This window comes from Chiloscyllium punctatum, chromosome 18, assembly GCF_047496795.1.
Source record: "Chiloscyllium punctatum isolate Juve2018m chromosome 18, sChiPun1.3, whole genome shotgun sequence".
In the NCBI taxonomy this organism is placed as follows: Eukaryota; Metazoa; Chordata; class Chondrichthyes; order Orectolobiformes; family Hemiscylliidae; genus Chiloscyllium; species Chiloscyllium punctatum.
This window is the reverse complement of record NC_092756.1, coordinates 78,615,812-78,643,096: the sequence shown is the minus strand read 5'-3', so window position 1 is coordinate 78,643,096 and position 27,285 is coordinate 78,615,812. Positions and strand designations below refer to the sequence as shown.

Below are 27,285 nucleotides of genomic sequence, written 5' to 3'. Positions count from 1 at the left end.
TGGAATAAAAACAAATTCAAATAGGCCAATCCATTTAAATTATGTCCCGATACCAAAATCCAATCAAATTTGAATTTTACTATTTGGGATGACATCAAACCACTGAAATGATCCGAGGTTTTGGGGTTTAAAACCAGAACAGTTAGGGGTAGAAGTGCCAGGGTGATCCACACATATAGACTGCTAGCTAAAGAGCTCTCCGAAAGGTACCTGTCTATAAAAAGTTTGTGCAGGAGAACATTGATGTTGACCGAGAGAAAAATGTAGAGGAAAAGCTACAAAGGAAAATCGACAAAGATGACTGGTTTTGAAACGTGATTTTTTTTTTTGGTAAACCTTAATCAGGGTTTTTATCAGACCAGTATTGTAGAGTGGGAGGTAAAAGATGTTGAGAGGTAAGAAAAAGGAGTTGTAAATAGTTATTAGTTTTAATATTCTCTGTTGGACTTGAAGAAAAAAATTGTTAATTTTTACTTTAAATAGTGACGTCTAGGATAGTTCTTTACTTCTCAAAATTTAACAGATTATGGCGAGAGGTGAGCTTCTCCGTGTGTCGGATTTAAATTAGCAGAGGGGATTTACACCATATCATAACAGTGGCACAGTCAGATGCATTAGGGACATTTAAGCGACTCTTGGATAGGCACATGAAAGACAGTACAATGAAGAGTATGTAGATTTGTCTGATTTCAGAGTTGGATAAAAGGTCGACACAACATTGAGGGCCGAAGGGCCTATACTGTACTGTTCTATGTTCTATATGTTCTAATATGAGTTCTCTGATAGGGGCTGTTAATCTAGTCCATTCGGGGAACCTCCTAGCTGAAAGATATTAACAGGAGTATCAGAAGTTCTGTACAATTTGAGAGCTAGTTCTGAGGAAGCTGGATTAGTGTCAAGGACTTTTCATATTGAATAAAGGGTGACTTGGTGACGGGATATTGGTCTTTTTTCTTCTATTCGTTTTGTGGGATGTAGGCATTGCTGGCTCATCAACATTTATTGCCCTTGAGATGGTGGTGCTGAGATGCCTTCTTGAACTTCTGCAGTCCACCTGTTGTTCCACAATGCCACGAGGGATGGAATTCCAGGATTTGGACCCAGTGACAGTGAAAGAACGGCGATATACTGCCGTGTCAGGATGGTGAGTGGCTTGGAGGGGAACGTGAAGGTGATGGTGTTCTCATACATCTGTTGCCCTTGTCCTCCTAGATGGAAGTGGTTGTGGGTTTGGAAGGTGCTGTCTGAGGATCTTCAATGAGTGTCAGCAGTGCATCTTGTATACAGTATACAATGCTGCTGTGGGGCGTCGGTGGTGGAGAGAATGGATGCTTGTGGATGCAGTGCCAACCAAGCAGGCTGCTTTGTACTGGATGGTGTCAAGCTACTTCAGTGTTGTTGGGGCTGCACTCATCCAGGCAGGTGGGGAGTATTCCATCACACTCCTGACTTGTGCCTCATAGATGATGGTTTGACTTTGGGGAGTCAGGAGTTGAGTTACGAACCACAGCATTCGTAGCCTCTGACGTACTGTTATAGCCACTGCATTTATGTGGTGAGTCTAGTTGATTGGAGCTATTTCACCTCCATCATAAGATCAGAAGTGGGGATGTTCGCTAATGATTGTACAATATCCATCACCGTTCATAACACCTCAGATACTAAAGCAATCCATGTTCAAATGCATTAAGATCTGAACAATATTTAGGCTTGAGCCAAGAAGTAGCAAGTAACATCTGCATCAAATAAATATCAGTCAATGATCACCTCTCTTAAGAATTAATCTAATCATCATCCCTTGACACCAGTAGTGTTACCAACACAGAATCCCCCACGTTCAACATCCTGGGGGTTCCCATTGATCAGAAACTCAACTGGACATGCCACATAAATACAGTGGCTACAAGAGTGGGTCAGAGGAATACTGTGGGGATAGAAAGTAACTCATCTCTTGATTCCCTAAAGCCTGTCCACCACATAAGACACAAGTCACGAGTGTGATAGAATACTTCCCGCTTCCTAGATGAGCACAGCTCCAATAACACTCCGAAAGATTGACACCATGCAGAACAAAGTAGCCCATTTGTTTGCATCACATCCACATCCACTCCCTCCACCACTGATGCTCAGTATCAGCGGTGTGTTTGATCTATAAGACGCACTGCAGACATTCACCAAAGATCCTTCGACAGCACTTTCTAAATCCACGACCGCTTCCATCTAGGAAATCAACGGTAGAAGATACATATGAACACTACCATCAGCAAATTTCACTCCAAGTCACTCACCATCCCATCTTAGAGTTAGATCCCCTTCCCTTCACCATTACTCAGTCAAAATCCTGAAATTCCCTCCCTAAGGACATTGTGTGTCTACCTACAGTACATGGGCTACAGTGGTTCAAGAAGGCAGCTCACCGCTACTTTCTCAAAGACAAACAGAGATGGGCAATTATTGTTGGCCAGTCAGCAACCCTGATGTCCCATGAATGATATAAAAAGATCTTGTGCATAGTTTGGTCACCACATTATAGCAAGGATGTAAATCACTTCTATATTTTCTGTGTTTACAAGAATGGTTCCAGAGATGTAAGATTTCAGTTATAAGGATAGACTGAAGAAGTTGGGACTATTCTCCTTGGAGAGAAGGCTGAAAGGACACCTGATAAAGGTTTTCAAAGTCTTGAGGGGACAGGACAGATTATATAGGGAGAAATTGTTCCTGCTCATAAAAGGATCAACGAAAAGAGGCACTGATTTAAAGTGATTTGCAAAAGAAGCAAATGCAAATTGAGAAAAATCTTTTTCACACAACAAGTAGTTAGGGTCTGGAATGCAATGCCTGGAAATGTGGTGGAGGCAGGTTCAACTGAGGCATTGAAAAGACAGTAATATGCAAGGGTATGACAGAAACAGAGATTGACAATAGGTAATGTCGCTCATTTGAAGAGCTAGTACACATGATGAGTCTAATGGTGCCCCACTGCAATGTAACACTTCTGTGATCCTGTGAATTGCCCTAGAGAAGATGGCGATGAACTGGCTTCTTCAACTAATGTCAGTCCTAAAGGGAGTCTGAGGTGAAACAACTTTAATGGAGTGGTGGAATGTAACGGTTGTGAAGTAAAGAGTCCTTCTGAATCTGGAGCTTTACCAATATGTATGACAGAGTAATAACAGTAACCTGAGTGATCCAATCCAAATTTTTGACAGTGGGAGAATACCAACAATATCTTGCATTTGTATAACAACTTTAATGTTGTGAAATTAATGTTTTAACAGAGAGAGGTAGTGATGGGAAGAGTTTATGAAGAGAATTCCAAGGTTAAGGGCCTAGACAGCTGAAGGCATTACCGGTCATGGTTGAGTGTTTATAAGTAAATGCCCAAGAGGTTAGAATTGGAGGAGCACAGATATTGCGGAAGTTTGCAGAAATGGAGGAGATTACAGAAACAAGGATGACATGGAAATATTTAAAAATAATAATGCACATTTTAAAAATCAGCAAACCTATCATGCTTGAAGTATTCAGAATGAAACCACCACATTTTTACATTAAAATAGTACCTATTTGATTTTAACTGCTTTGTGTTTTTTTTCTTTCTTAGTAACAGGTTGGGGAATTTATGATGCTTCCTGTAGAGACAGGTTTTGTTCTAATTCCAGGCTGAATGTGTGAAGCATTTTCCACACTCAATGTTCCAAGTCTGCAGGTGCTGTTGTATGAAAGCCAATATCACTGGCAGCATCTCAATCAATCTGCTTACAGAAATCTGCTGCCAAGAAGTAGCTAGCTGTAATTTAGCAGTCGCATACATCTCTGTATAAACATATTTTATATTCCCTTAAACGAATCCAAAGGGCATTAGTTTATGTGAGATTTAAAGAGTTCTCCACAATGGGCTTTTAAGAATCTGAATCAAGAGGGGTCTGGACAAAGTAGATGGAATATGTCTGTTCTTTCTGGACTAAGAATGAGTGGGTGCAGATTTAAGGGAGTTCGTTAAAGAAACAATGGTAACATGAAGGAAAGCATCTTCATATAGCAAGTGGTTAGGATCTCGAATGCATTGTCTGAAATGGAGGCAGCTTCAATTTAGGAATTTAAGAGAGAACTGCAATGTTTTCTGACAAAGAAAAATATATAAGACTGCTGTGCCAGACATTTTATTACAGTAAAGATGACTTTTAGTGCTAAAATGTATTTGAATGTTCTAATGGCAGAGATAGATCCTACAAGGAAGGATTAAATGGCCTCTTTAAGTCCTTGATGTTTCTGAATAAAAAGGAAAGGGTAAATCATCTGGGCCTTCTGCTTTAGATTGCTTCCCAGTGACTCCCACTGGGAAGAGCATCTGTGTGCACATTGTGTTAGAATGTGATCACTCTATGCACCACCCTATGCAATGTTTCAATACAAACTGCCAACTTTCCTTGGACATATTTAATGAAGCATAAATAATTAGGATACAGGAGAAGGTCATTCAATTCATTGTGACTGTGCTACCTGAACAAGTATTGCCGATCTAATCTGACTTCGTGGCTCTTGGCATTTAGTCCTACAGTTTACAGTGCCTAGGTCAGAAGTCAGATGACAGCAGGGGCAATGCTATGAAAGCTTGTGATTTCAAATAAACCTGTTGGATTAGAACCTGGTGTCATCTGACTTCTGACCTTGTCCACCCCAGTCCAACACTGCCACCTCCACACCATACTACTGTTTCAGGCATTGACTTCCAGGTCCTCCTTCCTCTCAGAGTAAAACTGGTTCTCCTCAACTTCCCTTTCCTCTTAAAAATCACACAACAGCAGGTTTTAGTCTAACAGGTTTACTAAGAAGTACAAGCTTTCGGATTGCTGCTTCTTCATCAGGTAGCACTAGTTACCTGACGAAGGAGCAGTGCTCCAAAAGCTTGTACTTCCAAATAAAGCTATTGGACTATAAACTGCTGTTGTGTGATTTTTAACTTTGTCCACCCCAGTCCAACACAGGCACTTCTACATTTTCCTTTAATCTGTCAACCAACTACTTTAAATTTATTGCCCCTAAATAATTGCCCTTTTTGACCTTGGTTACACCCGTCATAATATTCTACACATCAGTTAAACCTCCTCTCTGTTGCAAAGAAAACTATCCACTCTTTGCACATTGCGAACTTTTTTTCTGTCCTATAAGATCCTTGTAAATCTCCTTCATATCTGCTCTAACGTGATCATATCCTCTCCTGTAATTATGGTGGCCTGGGCTTTACACAATATTTTAGCTGTAACTGGTGTTTCACACATTTCTATCATAATTTCTTATAGTTTATGCCTCGGCTAACAAACAAAAGTATTCCATATGTCTTCTTAATTATCTTACCAACCTAGCCTACTACCTTTAGGGCTTTTTAGATACATACTCCAAGATTCATCTGTTTCTTTACACTTATCATTATCTTCCCATTTGTTGTATACTCTCTGGCCTTGTCTGTTCTCTCCATTGACACAATAGTAAGGCGAGGCAACTGATGATTTGCAACCATCCTGCTGCGCTACCCATGTTAGCTCCCATAGATAAAATGAGAATGGATTATATAGTATTGAAGAATTCAACAAAATGTTATTACAGTTCCTGTATCTACATTTGTACAGTACAATGATGGGTAATTGTGTGTCAGGGCTCAATCTAAGCAATTCAGATACACTGTAGCATACCTCCCTGAGCATATCATGCTGTAGGAGGATAGAACTTGGTAAGATGGAGACCGAGAGCATTATACCATTAGGTCACGTGCCATATGGTAATGACATCATAAGCAACATTCCCTAGAAGCTGTGTGGCTTGTGCACATGCAGCTGCTCCAACGGTCTGCGCATAGTGACTGGCATGCTGATGCCGTTTGCAGCTATGACTTCCAGTTCAGGAAATTACTGCCACAAACTGACCTTGGAGGCCCACACAGAAATAACAATAATTAGCGGGAACAGTAGTCATGAGCATGTCTTTACTCATGTTTACTAATGGCTCACTAATTCCTTCATGGAAGGAAATCTGCCATCCCCACCTGGTTTGGCCTACATGTGTGATTCTAGGTCCACAGCAATGTGGCTAACTCTCAAAGTCTCTCTGAAATGGCCTAACAAGCCAATCAGTTGCATCACTAGCATCTTCTGAAGAGCAACTAGGGATGAACAATAAATGCTGGTGTAATGATTGGAACCAGGGCCAAGTAGATCTCATTGACCATGAGATCCTTGACTGGGGTTGTTAAGCTGGGTCTATCAGGGAACCCTGGCTGATGGATATAGACAAGCGATTCAGAAGGTTTCCTCAGTCAAGGGACTGGCTTTGAGCTGACTGGTCAGAGCCTATGTACTGTTCTCATGCAAATGAAGGGTGATTTACTGATGGGATACCGGCCTTGGTGCAGTGATTTCAGCTGGCCAGCCAGTATCTGCTTTAATACATAACAGAAGACCCCACCTCCCCCATCAATACTTACTTCACATTTCTTTCAATCGAATTTAATTTGCCAACCTTCTACCCACCATACCAGTCCATTGATAATCGCCTGCAACGTACAGCTTTCTTTCTCACTATCAAACACATGGCCAACTTTGCAAAATTTTCAAGTTGTTTAATTATGACTTCTAGATTTAAGTTTAAATCATGTATATGCGTTAAAAGCAGAGGATCCATATCGAGTCTGTCAGAAACTCAGTAAAAATAGGATTTCAGTTTTGGATAACCATTACCCTTGAGATTTTATCACATAAGCATCTGTTTCTAACCAGCTGGCCTCAAATCCTGCCTTTGGTCACCTGGTAATTCCCTGCCTTCCTGTCCTAATCAGAAAATAGCCTTTATCTGACTGGTCGTCAGTCAAATACCATTCTCTGATCTCATATGGTTTTGATTATTGAGAAATAAAGAAACAAGTTGAAAGAAATACATCATTTTCTTTTTATCTCAATGATGACTTTTCTCCCATGGCACTGTTTGCAGATTAATCTTTTTTTTATGGCTCAGGGGGATTGATGATTATTTTTCACATTTATAGCCATTTAGTTTCACCTGAATGAAACCTGGACAAAGTACTTGGGGTATAAAAGGAAATGTATAGCTCCTTCCTCCCTGAAACCAGACTTAACTGCAAAAATATAGACCAGAATTAGGTTTAATTCATACAGTAAAGCTTACGTATCTATGTGGTACTGACCACATATAAGCATAACACAGAACAGGTTCCTGTTCCTGATTTCACATTAGTAATGGTTAAATGTATGTGCTCTTGCAAATTGTGTTAACCAACATTGCTTCAGCTGTTTCTTACATAGCCCCCAGCCTTCAGCTCAGGGACAGCACGTAGGCAATGGAGCCTATAGAAACATGCTCTTCAAAGCTGCAACTCATTGTAATTAGTTTTGAAGCCTCAACAGGAATAGTGCAAAAGGTTTGCTGGTTATGAGACACCATAACCTGCAAAATAGAACTGCAGTTATGCTGGTGCACTCCTTTACTTCTAGCATGAAATACTCATAGATCCTCAGCTCACAGGTCTTCACTGGGTTCTAGTCTGAGAATGTCTCAATTTTAAAATGCTCATTCATGTGTTCAACTGCCTTCTTAGACTCAGTCCTACCTTTCTGATTCTGACATTTTCTAATCCAGAACATGTTAAAACAGGATCGCTGTACCACCTAAGCAAAGATTAGGGTACCCATGAACCTTTATGGTGGAGCAGTGCTGGCAGCAAAGTAGCACTATGGATTCTATAATTCTTGATCTTACTGTGCTCTTAACAAATATTCACATGTAATGCTGATGTAAGAAAACATTTATTCCATTTGTGAAACACTTTATTCTAGTTTCATTTTGCCAAGAGGTTGCAGGAGACAGCAAGATTGCTAAACATTGTATCACTTCTATGACAATGATGTAAACCATTTTATTAGCAAAACACTCAGTCAGATTTAATCCAGAACACAGGTCCCACAGTAAACATGCACCAACAAATGTAACATGGACCTACGACTGGCACAGTTACAGGGAGATTGTTAGAGAGCACGGTCATGGCACACAGTGATAGCACATATTGGTTTTGTTTCCTTGCAACCCTGCTCCACCAAACATGTATTTTGTTTATAAAAGCACACATATCATATGACAAGAGATTCCCTATTGCCTTTCTGAAAGCTTTTACACCATAAAAGAGAACGGAATAAATATATGAGAAGAAAATATTTTCAGTGTTACGGGACAAAGGCTAGCTGTTCTCACAGGGTGGGGTAAGCTATTCTCAAGGGGAGGTGGCTCAGACAGAATGGGTTGAATGGCTCCCTTCTGTGCTGTCCAAGTCTGTGAGCAACATAACTTAACCAACCTTGTTAATGCAACAGGACCCAGGAACGCTGCAAAGTACAATTGTGTGAAGGTTTGGAGGACTCTTGTGTTGGTAAAGCTGTATTTTAAATCCATCTTTAGTTTCCAAGAAGCTCCAGGGATTGGCCAGGAGTCTCCAGGAATTAAGGATCTGCAGAAAAGTGATCTATGCAACTGTGGAGAAAAATCACAATTTCACAAATTCCTTTTTGCTCTTTTCAAATGATCCTTATGTACTAGAGTGGATTTGTTGTCTGTAATCTCTGGACTATAATCTAATTGAGGTGTTTAAGATGGTTAAATAATCTGATAGTGTTGTTCGAAAGAAACCATTCCTTCTATTATGAAGTTGCGTACTTCAAATATTAGTTTATAATAACATTAACTGGATAATATATATAATACATATTGAACTTTTGAAAATTGCCACTTTATGAAAGAAAAGGCAGTTAATACAACAGCAACAATGTGTCTACAAGGTAGAGGGGTTCTGATTAGAGACATCTCGTCTAGTTTCAGAGAGTGGTCACTTCACGCAGTTTAGAGGTGGAATAAGGCTACTTAATGTTAAACCCAGAGAGACAGAGAGAATCTGAAATGACTTGTTGGAGGAGCAACAGCCCTTTGCTTCTTTTTCTATTTCTCTGCAACGTTTCCCATCAAAGTGGTGAGCTGAAAACTGGCTTGAAATCATCTTCACCATTCTTGCAGGGTTTGTACAGAAGATTTCATCACTATATTGCTCACCTCAGGTCAGAAGATTCAGTTAACCACAACTTTTCCAGGGAAGATGTCCCAGTACCAACAGTCTGTGTGCATGCAAAGTAACTTTGGTTATTGAGCACCTTTTAGGACAATCCGTGAATAAACTTTCCCCTGAGTTTAACTGTCATTTGACAAAGTACTTTTCAAATAAGACTTGGTAGAATTTTTGAAATTTTGTTTTTCTCTGTCTTTTTCTTTATTCATTTTGTGGGATGTGGGCGTTGCTGGCAGGCCAACATTTATTACCAGTCCCTAGTTACCCTTGAGATGGTGGTGGTAAGCTGCCTTCTTGAACAGCTGCAGTCCACCTGCTGTAGGTTGACCCAAAATGCCACTAAGGAGGGAATTCCAGCATTTGGACTCAGTTACAGTGAAGGAACAGTGATATATTTCAAAGTCAGGATATTAAGTGGCTTGGAGGAGAACTTGAAGGTTGTGGTGTTCTCATATATCTGTTGTCCTTGTCCTTCTAGATGGAAGTGGTCGTAGGTTTGGAGGTGCTGTCTGAGGATCTTTGGTGAATTTCTGCAGTGCACCTTGTAGGTAGTACACACTGCTGCTACTGAGCGTTGAAGGCGGAGGAAGTGGATGCTTGTGGATATGGTGCCAATCAAGCGGACTACTTTGTCCTGGATGGTGTCGAGCTTCTCGAGTGTTATTGGGGCTGCACTCATCCAGGCAAGTGGCAAGTTTTCCATCACACTCCCAACTTGTGCCTTGTAGAAGGCAGACAGGCTTTCAGGAGTTAGAAGGTGAGTTATTCACCGCAGTACTGCAAGCCTCCGACCTGCTCTTGTAGCCACTGTGCTCATGTGATGAGTCCAGTTGAGATTCTGATCAATGATAACTATCAGGATAGTTGGTAGTGGGGGATTCAGTGATGGTAACACCATTGAAAGTCAAGGGACAGTGGTTAGATTGTCTATTACTGGAGATGGTCATAGCCTGGCAAATGTTACTTTCCACTTTTCAGCCCAACCCTGGATATTGACCAGATCTTGTTGCATTTGGACATGGACTGCTTCAGTGTCTGAGGAATCATGAATGGTGGTGAACATTGTGCAATCATTGGCGAACATCCCCACTTCTGACCTTATGATAGAGGGAAGGTCATTGATGAAGCAGCTGAAGATAATTGGGCCTAGGACACTACCCTGAGGAACTCCTGCAGAAATGTCCTGGAGCTGAGATGACTGACCTCTAACAACCATGACCATAGTCCTATGTGTCAAATATGACTCTAACCACTGGAGAGTTTGCCCCCAATACTCTTTGATTCCAGTTTTGCTAGGGGTGCTTGATGCTGCACTTGGTCAAGTGCAGCCTTGATGTCAAGGGCTGTCACTCTCACCTCACCTCTGGAATTCAGCTCTTTTGTCCATATTTGGACCAAGGCTGTAATGAGGTAAAGAGCTGAGTGGCCCTGGAGGGACACAAATTGGACATTACTGATCAAGTTATTGTTGAGCAGATGCTGCTTGATAGCACTGTTGATGACATCTCTTATCACTCTACTGATGATTGACAGTAGACTAGCAGTGCAGTAATTGGCTAGGTTAGATTTGTCCTGCTTTTTATCTACAGGACAGACTTGGGCAATTTTCCACATTGTCAGGTAGATGCCAGTGTTGTAACTGTAGTGGAACACTTGGCTAGGGGAGCAGCAGGTTCGAGAACAGAAGTCTTCAGTACTATTGCCGGAATGTTGTCAGGGTCCATAACCTTTGAAGTATCCAGTGCCTCTAACCGTTTCTTGATATCACGTGGAGTGAATCAAATTGGCTGGAGACAGGTATCTGTAATGCTGGGGACCACAGGAGGATGCCAAGATGGATCATCCACTCGACACTTTTGGCTGAATATTGCTGTGAAAGCTTCAGCCTTATCTTTTGCATTGATGTGCTGGGCTTTTCCAGTATTGAGGATGACTGGTTGTTTCATCATTTACCACCATTCATGAGTGGATGTGGCAGAACTGCAGAGCTTAGATCTAATTTGTTGGTTGTGGGATGGCTTAGCTCTGTCTATCACTTGTTGCTTATGCTGTTTGGCATGAAGTAGTCCTGTTTGGTGGCTTTACCAGGTTAACACCTCATCTTCAGGTATGCCTAGTGCTGCACAGGGCATGTCTTCCTGCACTGTCCATTGAACCAGAGTTGTGTGCACTTGTGTCTTTATGATGGACAGTTACACATACTTGCATTTCCTATACACTTTTGTCAGTAATCTTTGCATCCTTGTTTTAAATTTTGTTAGTAATAAACTAGTTATTATTTGTTAACAAATGAAACCTGTTTAACTTGTTTCTAATATTGAACCAAATACTGTGTGATACTATATCACTATGAATACTGCTGAACTTTGTGCAATGATCAGCAAGCATCCCCACTGCTGACCTTATGATAGTGGGAAACACATTAGTAAAGCAGCTAAAGATGATTGGGTCTGGGATAGTACTCTGAGGAATGTCTGCTTCAAAGTCCTGGGACTGAGACAACGAGCATCTGAGAACTACAGCCATAGAACATACAGCACAGTATAGGCCCTTCAGCCCTCGATTTGTGCCGGCCTCTTATCCTACTCTAAGATCAGATTAACCTACCTACACTTCATTGTACTATCTTCCATGTGCCTATCCAAGAGTTGCTTAAATGTCCCTAATGTATCTGGCTCTACTACCACTGCTGACAGTGCAATCCACACACCCACCACACTCTAAGTAAAGAACCTACTCTGTGACATCTCCCCTAAGCTTTCCCCCAATTACCTTAAAATTATGCACCTCCCCCAACTAACGTGATAGATATTTCATGGGAAAATGTCTCTGGCTATCCACTCCATCTATGCCTCTCAACATCTTGTATACCTCTATCAAGTTATCTCTCATCCTTCTTCACTCCAATGAGAAAAGCCCTAGCTCTCTCAACCTTTCTTCATAAGACATGCCCTCCTGTCCAGGCAGCATCCTGGCAAACCTTCTCTGTGTCCTCTCCAAAGCTTCCACATCTTTCCTATAATGAGGCGATCAGAACTGAACACAATATTCCAAATGTGGTCTAATCAGTACTCTGTAGAGCTGCAGCATAATCTCATGGCACTTAAACTCAATCCCCCTGCTAATGAAAGCCAACACACCACATGCCTTCTTAACAACCCTATCAACCTGGGTGGCAACTTTGAGGACATGGACCCCAAGATCCCTCTGTTCCTCAACACTGCTAAGCTTCTTCCCTTTAACCTTGTATTGTGCATTCAAGTTTAACCTTCCAAAGTGAATGACTTCACACTTTTCCAGGTGGAACTCCATTTGTCACTTAGCAGCCTAGTTCTGCATCCTGTCAATGTCTCTTGCAACCTACAACAGCCCTCCACACTATCCATAACTCCATGACTCTTCATGTCACTGGCAAACTTAATAACCCACCCTTTTACTTGGTCATCCAAGTCATTTATAAAAATCACAAACAGCAGAGGTCCCAGAACCGATCCCTGCAGAACACCACTGGTCACTGAGCTCCAGGCTTATAATTTTCCATCTATCACCAGCATGACAAGAATCTTACAAGGTACAGTTTATGGCATGTTACAAATAGATACATTTAACAATAATGTTTTAGGCATAATTACAACTACCAAAAGCCAAGTATGTCACATCTGTCTCTTTTGGGACCTCACACAAGACTGACCGGTTCTCCACCTAAAGACATTATCAGGCTGGATGGAGCTAATGCAACTTCAACATTAGTGCTTTCAGAGCCATGATTTTGTACAAAATACAGGACATCTTCTGCACAGTAGTGTTTGGCAGTTCCTCCTATAAACACCGTCAAGGACAGATACAGCAGTTGTATATAGATTCGTATGGATGAGGTGAAATGGGTTTTTTCTCCTATTGGTTTACTCAGCAATGCTGCAGGCCCAATCTGATAGTTTTTACCTGAAGCAGTCAGCCTGGTCAGTCAGTAGTGAAGCTACTCAACCACCTGGTGATGGACATTGATATTCCCCATACAGAGCACATTCTGTACCATTGTTAAGCTCAATACTTCTTCCAAGGTGGTCAACATGGCAAGTACCGATTCATTGGCCAAGAGAGAACGGTAGGTGGTAATCAGCAGGAGACTTGCTTGCTTTTGTTTAACTTGATGCCATGACAATTTGTGAGATCCAGATTTAATATTGAGAAATCTCAGAGCCACTCCCTCCTGAATGTATACCGTATTGCTGTCACCTGTAGTGGGCATGTCCTGTAAGTGACATAAGGCATATCCAGACATAGTTGTAGGGCACCTGGGACGCCAGCTGAAAGTGATGATTGTGTGAGTATCTCTATGACTTACTGTTGCTTGAAGTCTCTGGTACAACTCTGCCAATTTTGCTGTTTCTACAGTGTTAATAATACTAGTGAGGGATCTATTAATTCCTCCTCCATTAATTAGTTACACTCTCCTGTTCTTTCCTTTGGCCCTGTACATATTATTATTACATCTATGTTTATCAGTCTTTCAGGCAGTGCATTTTAGTTCACAACATGCTTACATTCCACAGCATTTTTTCACATAAATCTAGTACTTATCCACATGTTGACTGAAGCAAGGGGTGGACAGGAAGTGGAAAACAAAAGGCAGACAGAATATAGGCGGGAATGGTTTTAGTTCGTGCATCACTATAGAAAGTGGAGGGAGAAGAGGGAGAGAAGAGGAACTCACATTTGAAATGTGAATAAAATCAATCAAATAAAACTCATAAATGATTATTTATGACATTAATATTTTTTTTCAAGCTTCTAAAATAACTTCATAATTTGGATACCCCCATTGTGTGAGATTGCAATTGAGGTGATTTAACCGTTACCAACTCTCAAGATGATTCCCACACATTTAATTTGGAGAGAATTTACATTTCTTTAATTTTTTGCCTGTACTCTTGGCTCTAATCGCGTGTATGTTCTTTTTTACTGGCTGACTCATACCTGCTGCAAAAATACTGCTTCACAATAGGATGCTAATTCCTGCATATTGTGAATGTCTCATCAAAATGAGAAATGTTAGTGCAGGGAAATGGATCATTTTCATATTTTTCCCACCTACTCTGGATATTAAGTGCTTACTGGTCATTTCTAAAATAGGCAGATGATATTAAAGCTACCTCTGTCCAAAGTTTATACACAGCTAAAGATGACCATCTTCCTGACCAAGCCAGTGTTCATATTCTCAGACCATTTGTCCTTCTGTGAGAAACAGCTAACTAAATACCAATTATCAGTTGGACTCCAACCAAGACAATATTTTCTGTTTACAACGGACTTGAGGAGGCAATTCAGCACCTTAAATCTGTCCTGTAGGTCTATTAAATCATAGTTGATTGGTATCTTAATTCCATCTGCTTATCATTGTTCCACATCTCATAATACATTTGCCTCACAAAATTCTATTAATCCTACTTTTGAACTTTACAACTAACACCAGTTGCAACAATGTTTTTATAAAATGGAGAGCAGCTAGGTTTGTACTACCCTTGTATGAAGAAGCACTCCTGACAATGTTCCTACACGGTCTAGCTGTGTTTTTAAAGCTATGCCTTCTTGTTCTGATTTTGGCCTCCAACACCACCAAAGGAAGCTGGTGATTTAACCCCCTTTAATCATCAAATATTTCAATTATATTACTTCTTAATCTTCTGTAATCAGGGATATACAAGTAATCTATTCTTAGCACTGTTATTATTCAGGTGCATCTGCAGGGCATTCTGTAAATCGTCCCAATCAGGGAATGCACTAGTCTCCTACACAGCTGAGTTCTCATCCATACAGCCTCAGAGAGAGACAGACAGACAGAGAATGTGAAAGTGAGAAGAATTATAACCAGATCGACTGAAGGCAGCAAAATAGGCTAGAATTTTCCTTCCTAGTGGCAGTACAGACTCCCTCTGGCTGTTGATTCCATTGACAATCCTAGGTTCAACTTCTTAAACTGATTTCACAGGATGAATGAGGGCTTGTTTTTTGTGGTTGTGGGGTCAAAGCAGTGGTCACAAGAGGGATCAAGAGTTAGGCAGCTTAACTTTAGATGCCTTGGAGAAGCTAACCATGATCAAAATCATACATTGAGGGACTCTCCATTCCCCTCCAGGCATCTCTAATCCTTGGCTAAAGTGACATGAAATGATTGCTACAGCCACTGAAGCATGCAGAGATTTGGCTACATATCTCCTAGCCTATCTCCATAGTTTTTCTTTATTACCCCTTATTAAAACCAGAAAGATTGCAGAGCACAGGAGGAATATTCTCTTCTTCACAGACCTTGCTCTGTGTGGGCTTGCAGTCTGCTGACAGATTTGCTTCTCACTTGAATCCAGTGTCTGATGAGAACTGGATGTAATTACATCTCCAGATGTTTTTGTGGATGACTTTACTCTTTACCATGTTGAACATTGTTTGGTGGAATGTATCAAAGAAGTTTAGATGAGAGAGGACTGTCGAGATTGGGGCACCCATGGCCAGATCTGCCGTCAGACGGAGAACACGAGAAGAAGAAAAGGAGAAGGACCTGTAAAAGGGTTAGTCTGATTTATGTCCAGAAAGGATTAATAATCAGACCGACTCCACTGTGATCACACAATCTTGGGGCTTGGTTTTTCTCTGTACATTCCATCTAGACGATGCTAGGAAGAAATATTTTCCATTCAACTTGTATTCAACGAAGGTCTTAAGTCCAAAGTGGGGTTGCTCTCCTTGAAGTGGAAAAAGTAGGGGAGATAGATGTGTTCTAAATAATGAAGGACTTTTAATGGAGCAGATGGAGGAAAAATACTTCCACTGGCAGATACTTTAAAACCTTTTGGTATCAACCTAAGTTAATTAGAAAAAATTTAGCTGGGAGAGGACTAGACTTCTTTTTTACACTGTGAATTGTTATGATCTAGACTGCACTGCTGGAGAGTATAATGGAGGTAGATTGAATAGCAACTTTCAAAAGGGAATTGGATAAATACTGGAAAAAGGTAATTGATATCAAAAAGGCAAGGGGAGTGGGATTAATTGGATAGTTCTTTTAAAGAGTTGGCAATGAACCGAGGGCTGAATAGCTTTCTCCCGTGCTGCATGGTTTCATAATTCATAAAATACTGTGAACCACTGAGTCTATCATGGAATTATTAAAATAGGAACATCTGCTTTCTGTCATCACCATTTCCCTATGAAATGAATAAAAGTCACCCTCCCTCAATATCTTCCACCAGTCACTTCTAATACAACACATTGACTTCTTTTGTAGCTTTCCTAAATGTCACCACTTGACATCAGCCCCTCACTCTGTGAAGTCAGTATTTATATAACAACGGCAGGTATTTAATCTTAATTGATGAGTAATAGTACAAAGGATTTCATGTACATCCATATATTAATCATGGTCTACCAGATAATTAGGCGCATGTATAGGAGAATGATAGGAAAATCTGATTGTATCCTCCGACATATAGTAATAATTGTACAATGCATATTACATTACTGCTTTTCAAAAACAAAACAGAGAAGCCACTCTCTTGTTAACACCCTGCACATTCACATACCCTGAATATCTTACTGTGTCTATAGAACTGACAGCCTCTGAATCAGTATGGCACTGCACATTTTAAATTTAGTGTTGGGTGTTTGCTATTGTGCTGAAACAGTTATCATGCTCCGATATTAAAGCAAATGTTAACTTTAAACAAAAATAAAACAGAAGAAAAGACTCCATTGCGGAGAACCTACCAAATTCTGCCATTCAGAGTTACTTCCAGCAGACCAGCTTGAAATGTGGATCCTGACAGGTGAGCAGCACAGTCCTTGGTAGAAGCACAGCGTCACTGTAGTTTCCTGCTTTCAGTGAAGCAGAGGGGGTTGAGGCAGGAAGCCTGCAAGCTTATCACAAAAAGTGTAGAATTACGTGGGAGGTCACATACTAAACACTGACTAAATCAATGAACAAGCATGTTTCAGAGGAAGTTTGGTTTTAATAATAAACAATTACCTTCGTCTCCGCAAGGCGAGTACAACCAATTAGGATCATTCTAAATGCAATGCATCTGGTAATGTTTATTAAATTAGATTTTTCTTTGGCAACCCACAGAGATAGATCTGGTGAAAACATGAAGCTAAATTTTCTAGTTTCCTTCAATGTGAAATCATGGATGATGTTTTGGTAAAATGGTATTCATATTGAGTGTGATATTAATGTTTTGTACGCTTGTGCTTTTAGGTCTTCTCCTGGTATCAGTATCATGCTGGGATATGGTCACAGTGACATGGGTCATACTCTGCCAAGAAAGCCAATTTCTTTATAAGAACTAGGCAATTCGGCCCCATGAAATTGCTATTCTATTAAATACAATCAAGGTTGATCTCATCTTGGCCTCAACTCTATTTTCCAGCTCGCTCTCCATGATACTTCAACCTGTTACTAATTAAAATTCTGCTTGTTTTCTCTTTAAACTTATTCAGTGTCCTGGCATCCTACACACTCTCCACAAATGGGCCATCCTTTGAGAGAAGTAATTCCTTCTCATCTCTGTATTAAATCTGCCACTCCTTAGACTAGAGCTGATTAGGGACGGTCAACATGGCTTTGTGCATGGGAAATCATGTCTCACAAACTTGATTGAGTTTTTTGAAGAAGTAACAAAGAGGATTGATGAGGGCAGAGCACCAGACGTGATTTATAGGGACTTCAGTAAGGCGTTCAACAAGGTTCCCCATGGGAGACTAGTTAGCAAGGTTAGATTTCATGGAATACAGGGAGAACTAGCCATGTGGATACGGAACTGTTTCAAAGGTAGAAGACAGAGGGTGGTGATGGAGGGTTGCTTTTCAGACTGGAGGCCTGTGACCAGTGTGCCACAAGGATCAGTGCTGGGTCCACTGCTTTTTGTCATTTATATAAATGAGTTGATGTGAACATAGGAGGTATAGTTGTAGTTTGCAGATGACACCAAAATTGGCGGTGTAGTAGATAGTGAAGAAGGTTACCTCAGAGTACAACAAGGTGTTGATCAGGTGGGCCAATGGGCTGAGGAGTGGCAGATGGAATTTAATTTAGATGAATGTGAGATGTTGCATTTTGGAAAAGCAAATCTTAGCAAGATTTATACACTTCATGGTAAGGTCTTGGGGTGTGTTGCTGAACAAAGAGATCTTGGGGTGCAGGTTCATAGCTCCTTGAAAGTAGAGTCGCAGGTAGATAGGATAGTGAAGGAGGCATTTGGTATGCTTGCCTTTATTGGTCAGAGTATTGAGTACAGGAGTTGGGAGGTCATGTTGCAGCTGTACAGGGCATTGGTTAGGCCACTTTTGGAATATTGTGTGCAATTCTGGTCTCCTTCCTATTGGGAGGATGTTGTGAAACTTTGAAGGATTCAGAAAAGATTTACAAGGATGTTGGATGGTTTGAGCTACAGGGAGAAGCTGAATAGGCTGGGGCTGTTTTCCATGGAGCATTGGAGGCTGAGGGGTGACCTTATAGAGATTAGATTCCCTAGTGTGGAAACAGGCCCTTCGGCACAACAAGTCCACACCAACCCTCCGAAGAGCAATCCACCAGACCCACTCTCCCACATTTACCCCTGACTAATGCACCTAACACTACGGGCAATTTAGCATGGCCAATTCACCTAACCTGCACATCTTTGGACTGTGGGAGGAAACCAGAGCACCCGGAGGAAACCCACGCAGACACGGGGAGAATATGCAAACTCCACACAGACAGTTGCCTGAGACGGGAATTGAACCTGGGTCCCAGGCACTGTGAGGCAGCAGTGCTAACCACTGAGCCACCATGCCACCCACAGGTTCATACTAACCATGAGGGGCATGGATAGGGTAAATAGACAAAATCTTTTCCTGGGGTTGGGGAGTCCAGACCTAGAGGGCATAGGTTTAGGGTGAGAGGGGCAAGATATATAAGGGACCTAAGGGGCAACCTTTTCATGTAGAGGGTGATGCATGTATGGCATGAGTTGTCAGAGGAAGTGGTGGAGGCTGGTACAATTATAGCATTTAAAAGCCATCTAGATGGGTTTGCGAATAAGAAGGGTTAAAGGGTACGGACCAAGTACTAGCAAATGGGACTAGATTATTACGTTAGGATATCTGGTCGGCATGGATGAGTTGGATTGAAGAGTCTGTTTCCGTGCTGTAAATCTCTATGACTCTATAACTATGACCTCTCATTCTAGATTGCCCACAAGGATTAACTATGTCTATGTCTACTTTGCCAATCTCCTTTAACATCTTATATAAGTTAATTAAATCATCTCTCATTCTTCTAAACCTGAGCAAGTATAGGCCTAAACTGCACAATCACTTCTCATAACACAAAACTTTTACCTCTGGAATTACTCTAATGAAGCTTCTGTGAACTACTTCCAATATAATTTGATCCTTCCGCAAGGAAGGGGGTAAGTCAGTTGGAAGAGTGAGCATCAAGAGACACCAATTCCCACTCTATACATCTTCCATCTTTACTGGGTAAAAATCAGATATAGGATCTATGTTGGCTTTTCAGTTCTCAAAGTTAGGATCTTAAAGCTACCTGTAATGATCATACTGCAGAGTGGTTGAAATTAACTAAACACAGGCAAACCAACAACTGACTTTTCCTAGTACACGTCTCACTGTCATAACCAAATAAATCACTAAAAAAAAAGTGGTGAATTTACAAAACCAAATAATACTGATAGTATTAAACACACATCCTGCAACATGCTAATTTTCATGAAGCCCATGGTACACATTCATCTTAATTCTAAACTGTATAGTGGAGACATTAAAAGATATGTTGACATCTCAGAGCAGGGGACATGAACATAAGAAATAAGAGTTTGACCACTTGACCCCAAAACATGCTCCATCATTCAATAAGATCTTCTTCCTTGGCTGTATCTTTCCACACGATCTCCATATCCCTTAACTCTATTAATATTAAAAAATCGGTCATTATCTGACTTGTAAAGTATTCAATGACTGAGTTTCCACAGTTCTCTGCAGTGGAGAATTCAAAAAGTTCACTAATTTTGAATGAAGAAATTTCTCATTTCAGTCCTAAATAGTCAAACCGTTATTTTAAGAATGTTACGCTTTGTTCTATATTGCCCATCATGAAACAAAATTACACAACATAACCTTCCTTGATGATAGAGCTGGGTAAAAAGCGAAAAAGGAAAAAGATTTGTTCAGGAAGTGCATGCTGTAAGCAAGATGTTTAATATCTCATTAACTACTCTATTCTGTCACTGCACACAAAAGTCACAGAATTACATAGGACAGAAGAACAGGAGTAGGCCATTTAGATCTCTTTCACCAGTCAATGAGATCATGGTTGACTTTGGTCTAATTCCATATACCTGCCTTTGGTCCATATCCCTTGATGTCTTTGCTTAAAATTAACAACTGATCCAGCATTCACTGCTATTTGTGGAAGATTGTTCCAAACATCTACCATCCTTTGTGTGCATAAAGTGATTCCTAACATCGTTCCTAAATGATCTGGCCCTAAATTCTAGACTATGTCCCCTAGTTCTAGAATCCCCAACCAGTGGAGATGGTTTATCTTTATCTACCCTTTCTTTTCTATTAATATCTTGAAGACTCTAATGAGATCACTCCTTATTTTCTAAAAATCCTAGAGAAATTAGACCAAATTTGCATAATCTCTCCTCACAGACTGGCCCCTGAAGTCCAGGCATCATTCCTGTAAACTTTCATTGTACATACTCCAACGCCAATATACCCTCCCTAAGGTGGTCTCAAGCTGCTCACAGTACTTCAAGTGAGGTCTCACAGGGTTTTGTGTAATCACTTTTCCCTTTTGCTATCTATATTCAATCACATTCTCATCACTTCACTTTTGTTCACTTGCTTTAGTGGAAGGATGACACAATATCACAAAGAGAGGAGCTATCAACGCTGCAAGTTTCATCTGATACGGTTGTTTGAGGAAAATATGGCCATCAGTGGCTCCCTCTCATCCCTCACCTGGCCACCAATGTTTATCCCTAGCTAAATCACATTACATTGTTTCTTTCTAACTTGCCTTCACTCCAATTCCAGACAGATATTCAATAACACAGAGATAGAGATGTATAGTCATAGAGATGTATAGCACAGAAAGACACCAACCATTTTTGTTTCAGCAGCAGGAACAGTGGGAGTGTCAACCAGGAGCTGACGGGAAGATGTATCACTGATTTAAATACCTACCTTGTGAATAGGCAGGGCGCACACTGAACAGGAGTGGACATGGAATGGCTGGGTAAGTAAGGTAATGTATTTGGGTGGTTACTTTACCCAAAACACTACTCAGGAAGTGTCTCCCATCCATGCTCCTCCTCTAACCAAAAAAAAAAGGCTCTGTGTCCCAGATTGGTAAGGTAACTAATTTTTAAAAAATCTTTATTTTTCTAGTCTCCTTGGGAACTTAGAATAGGAGGAATGGCGGTTAGGGTGGTTGAATGTTCCTCCTGCAGAATGTGGGAGGTAAGGGTCACCACTAGTGTCTCTGCTGACTTCATCTGCAGGAAGTGCATCCAACTCCAGCTCCTCAAAAACCACGTGAGGGAACTGGAGCTGGGATGAACTTTGGATCACTCAGGAGAGGGAGGGGGTTATTGAGAGGAATTACACTGAGGTAGTCACACCTCAGGTGCAAGAAAAAGGCAGATGGGTTACAGTCAGGGGACGGAAAGGGAACTGGCAGGCAGTGCAGGGATCCCCTGTGACCATGCCCCTCAATTACAAGTATACCATTTTGGATACAGCTGCTGGGGGGAAGACTTACCGGGATAAGCCATGGGGTACAGGTTTCTGAAACAGAATCTGTCTCTTTTGCTCAGAAGGGAAGGGGGGAGAAGAGCAGAGCATTAGTCATTGGGGACTCCATAGCTAAGGGGACAGATAGGAGGTTGTGTAGGCATGAGATACTCACGGTTGATGTGTTGCCTCTCAGGTGCCAGGGTTCATGATATCCCAGATCATGTTTTCGGAATCCTTGAGGGGGAGCAGCCCCAAGTCATGGTCCACATAGGTACTAACAACATAGGTAAGAAAAGGGATGGGGATTTAAGGCAGAAATTCAGGAAGCTAGGGTGGAAGCTTAGTGCTAGAACAAACAGAGTTGTTCTCTCTGGTTTGTTGTCTGTGCCACGTGCCAGTGAGGCGAAGTATAGGGAGAGAGAGGAGTTGAACACGTGACTACAGGAACGGTGGAGGAGGGCGGGATTCAGATACCTGGATAATTGGGACTTGTTCTGGGTAGGTGGGACCTCTGCAAAACAGATGGTCCTCAGCTGAATCAAAGGGGTACCAATATAAGAGGTGGAGGGGGTGGGGTAGAATTTGCTAATGCTCTTTTGGAGGGTTTAAACTAATTCAGCAGGGGAATGGGAACCTAAATTGTAGTTCCAGTGTCCAGAAGGTTCAGACTACTGAGGTCAGAAATGAGGTTTCAAGGTTGCAAGAATTCACCAGCAAGCAGGAAGGTGGTTTAAAGTGTGTCTACATCAATGCCAGGAGCATTCGGAATAAGGAGGGTGAACTTGCAATATGGGTGGTACCTGGGACTGCGATGTTGTGGCCATTTCGGAGACATGGATAGAGCAGGGACAGGAATGGTTGTTATAGGTTCTGGGATTTAGATGTTTCAACAAGAACAGGGAAGATGGTTTAAAAAAAAGGGGGTGCCATTGTTAGATATTTGATGTTTGAGGAATCGACTACTGAGGTAGTATGGGTTGAGGTTAGAAACAGGAAAGGAGAGGTCACCCTGCTGGGAATTTTCGATAGGCCTACGAATATTTCCAGAGAAGTAGAAGAAAGGATAGCAAAGGTAATTCTGGACAGGAGCAAGAGTAACAGGGTAGCTGTTAAGGGAGGTATTAACTTTCCAAATATTGACTGGAAATACTATAGTTGGAGTACTTTAGATGGATCAGTTTTTGTCCAATGTGTGCAGGAGGGTTTCCTGACACAGTAGATAAGCCAACATAGGGCGAAGCCACATTGGATTTGATACTGTGTTAGATTTGGAGGTAGGTGAACACTTTGGTGATAGTGACACTATTCGATTATATTTACTTTAGTGATGGAAATGGATAAGTAGAGACTGCAGGGCAAGAGTTATTACTGGGGAAGAAGCAATTATAATGTGATTAGGCAAGATTTAGGATGCATCGGATGCGGAAGGAAACTGCAGGGAATGGTCACAACTGAAAGGTGGAGCTTATTAAAGGAACAGCGCCCATGTGCCCTTGTGTGTACCTGTCAGGCAGGGAGGAACTGGTCATAGACTCATAGAGATGTACAGCATGGAAACAGACCCTTCGGTCCAACTCATCCATACCGACCAGATATCCCAACCCAATCTAGTCCAACATGCCAGCATCCGCCCCATATTCCTCCAAAACATTCCTAATTATATACCTATCCAGATGCCTTTTAAATGTTGCAATTGTACTAGCCTCCACCACTTCCTCTGGCAGCTCATTCCATACATTACTACTCTCTGCGTGAAGAAGTTGCCTCTTAGGTCTCTTTTATATCTTTCCCCTTTCACCCTAAACCTATGCCCTCTAATACTGGATTCCCCCAACTGAGGGAAAAGACCTGGTCTATTCATCCTGTACATGCCCCTCATGATTTTATAAACTTCTGTAAGGTCTCCACTCACCCTCCGACACTCCAGGGAAAACAGCTCTGGCCTATTCAGTCTATCCCTATACCTCAAATCCTCCAACCTTGGCAACATCCTTGTAAATCTTTCCTGAACCCTTTCAAGTTTCACAACATCTTTCCGATAGGAAGGAGACCAGAATTGCACACAATATTCCAACAGTGGCCTAACCACGTCTTGTAGAGCCGCAAGATGACCTCCCAACTCCTATACTCAATGGTTGGGCCAATAAAGGAAAGCATTCCAACCGCCTTCTTCACTATCCTATCTATCTGCGACTCTACTTTCAATGAGCTATGAACCTGCACTCCTAGGTCTCTTTGTTCAGCAACACTCTCTCGGACCTTACCATGAAGTGTATAAGTCCTGCTGAGATTTGCTTTCCCAAAATGCAGCACCTCACAGTTATCTAAATTAAACTCCATCCGCCACTCCTCAGCCCAGTGGCCCATCTGATCAAGATCCTGTTGTAATCTGAGGTAACCTTCTTCATTGTGCTCAACAAACTTACTAACTATATCACTTATGTTCACATCCAAATCATTTATATAAATGGCGAAATGTAGTGGTCCCAGCCCCGATCCTTGTGGCACTCCACTGGTCACAGGCCTCCAGTCTGAAAAACAACTCTCCACCATCACCCTCTGTCTTCTACCTTTGAGCCAGATCTGTATCCAAATGGCTAGTTCTCCCTGTATTCCATGAGATCTAACCTTGCTCACCAGTCTCCCATGGGGAATCTTGTTGAATGCCTTACTGCAGTCCCTATAAATCACGTCTGCTGCTCTGCCCTCATCAATCCTCTTTGTTACTTCTTCAAAATACTCAATCAAGTTTGTGAGACATGATTTCCCATGCACAGTCATGTTGACCATCCCTAATCAGTTCTAGTCTAAGGAGTGGCAGATTAATACAGAGATGAGGAGGAATTACTTCTCTCAAAGGATGGCCCATTTGTGGAGAGTGTGTAGGATGCCAGGACACTAAATAAGTTTAAAGAGAAAACAGGCAGAATTTTAATTAGTAACAGGTTGACGTATCATGGGGAGCCAGAGTATCAAGTTCTCTGGCTTGACCTTACCACCCTTCTTAAACAGTGGCACCACAGTAGCCAACCTCCAATCTTCCGGCACCTCACCTGTGACTATTGATGATACAAATATCTCAGCAAGAGGCCCAGCATTCATTTCCCTAGCTTCCCGCAGAGTCTTAGGGTACACCTGATCAGGTCCTGGGAATTTATCCACTTTTATGTGTTTCAAGACATCCAGCACTTCCTTCTCTGTAATATGGACATTATTCAAGATGTCACCATCTATTTCTCTACATTTTATATCTTCCATATCCTTTTTCACAGTAAACACTGATGCAAAATACTCGTTTAGTCTCTCCCCCATTTTCTGCGGCTCCAGACAAAGGCCGCCTTGTTGATCTTTGAGGGGCCCTGATCTCTCCCTGGTTACCCTTTTGTCCTTATCGTATTTGTAAACACCCTTTGGATTCTCCTAAACTCTATTTGCCAAAGCTATCTATGTTCCCTTTTTGCCCTCCTGATTTCCCTCTTAAGTATACTCCTACTGTCTTCTTCCTCTTTTAAGGATTCACTCGATCTATCCTGTCTATACCTGACACATGCTTCCTGCTTTTTCTTAACCCAACCCTCAATTTCTTTAGTCATCCAGCATTCCCTACAACTACCAGCCTTTCCTTTCACCTTAACAGGAATATACTGTCATTGGACTCTCATTATCTCACTTCTGAAGGCTTCCCATTTTCCAGCCATCCCTTTACCTGCTCCCAATCAGCTTTTGAAAGTCCTTGCCTAATACCGTCAAAATTAGCCTACCTTCAATTTAGAACTTCAACTTTTAGATATGGTCCATCCTTTTCCATCACTATTCTAAAACGAATAAAATTATGGTTGCTGGCCCCAAGGTGTTCCCCCCTGATATCTCAGTTACCTGCCATGCCTTATTTCCCAACTGTCGGTTAAGTTTTGCACGTTCTCTCGTAGGTACATCCACATACCGAATCAGAAAATATTCTTGTCCGCACTTAACAGGTCAAGCATGAGAGCTGTTGCTTACTAAAGAAGATGAATTTCTTGTCAGGAAGAAGGCTTATGTTAGGATGAGACATGAAGGCTCAGTTAGGGTGCTTGACATGTAAGCCAAGAAGGACCTAAAGAGAGAGCTAAGAAGAGCCAGAAGGGGACATGAGAAGTCGTTGGCAGATAGGATCAAGAAAAACCCTAAAGGTTTCTAAAGGTGTATCAGGAATAAAAGAATGACTACAGAAAGATTAGGGCCAATCAAGGATAGCAGTGGGAAGTTGTGCATGGAGTCTGAGGAGATAGGGGAAGCGCTAAATGAATATGTTTCATCAGTATTCACACTAGAAAAAGACAATGTTGTCGAGGAGAATACTCAAATACAGGCTACTAGACTAGATGGGATTGAGGTTCACAAGGAGGAGGTGTTAGCAATTCTGGAAAGTGTGAAAATAGATAAGTTCCCTGGGCTGGATGGGATTTATCCTAGGATTCTCTGGGAAGCCAGGGAGGAGATTGCAGAGCCTTTGGCTTTGATCTTTAAGTTGTCAGTGTCAGAAGACTGGAGCATAGCAAATGTTGTCCCCTTGTTCAAGAAGGGGAGTAGAGACAACTTTGGTAATTATAGACCAGTGAGCCTTACTTCGGTTGTGGGTAAAGTGTTGGAACGGGTTATAAGAAATAGGATTTATAATTGTCTCGAGAGGAATAAGTTGATTAGGGATACTCAACACAGTTTTGTGAAGTATAGGTCGTGCCTCAAAAACCTTATTGAGTTCTTTAAGAAGGTACCCAAACAGGTGGATGAGGGTAAAGCAGTTGATCTTATGTATTTGGATTTCAGTAAGGTGTTCTATAAGGTTATTGCAGGCTATTGCACAAAATACAGACACATAGGATTGAGGGTGATTTATATGTTTGGATCAGAAAATGGCTAGCTAAAAGAAGACAGAGGGTGGAGGAAATGTTCATCCTGGAGTTCAGTTATTAGTTGCGTACCGCAAGGATCTGTTTTGGGGCCACTGCTCTTTGTCATTTGTATAAATGACCTGGATGAGGATGTAGAAGGGGGTTAGCAAATTTATGCATGGCACTAAAGTCGGTGGAGATGTGGATAGTGCTGAAGGATGTTCTGGTTACAGAGGGAGATAGATAAGCTGCAGAGCAGGGCTGAGAGGTGGCAAATGGAGTTTAATTCAGTAAAGTGTGAGGTGATTCACTTTGGAAGGAGTAACAGGAATAAAGAGTACTGGGCTAACGGTAAGATTCATGCTGGTGTAGATGAACAGAGAGACCTCGGTGTCCACGTACATTGATCCCTGAAAGTTGCCACCGAGTTTGATAGGGTTGTTAAGAAGGCACACAGCTTTTATTGGTAGAGGGATCGAGTTTCGGAGCCACGAG

At 41.5% G+C, this 27,285-nt stretch overlaps 1 protein-coding gene across 1 annotated transcript in view; it reads right to left on the bottom strand.

Annotated features, from left to right (window-relative positions):
- Window positions 1-27,285, bottom strand: part of LOC140489216 (ankyrin repeat and fibronectin type-III domain-containing protein 1-like) — a 164,433-nt gene that overhangs the window by 105,815 nt on the left and 31,333 nt on the right. The window contains exon 2 of the mRNA XM_072588518.1: window positions 16,883-17,032. The gene's annotated coding sequence lies outside the window, so the exon portion shown is untranslated. The remainder of the gene's footprint in view (window positions 1-16,882; window positions 17,033-27,285) is intronic.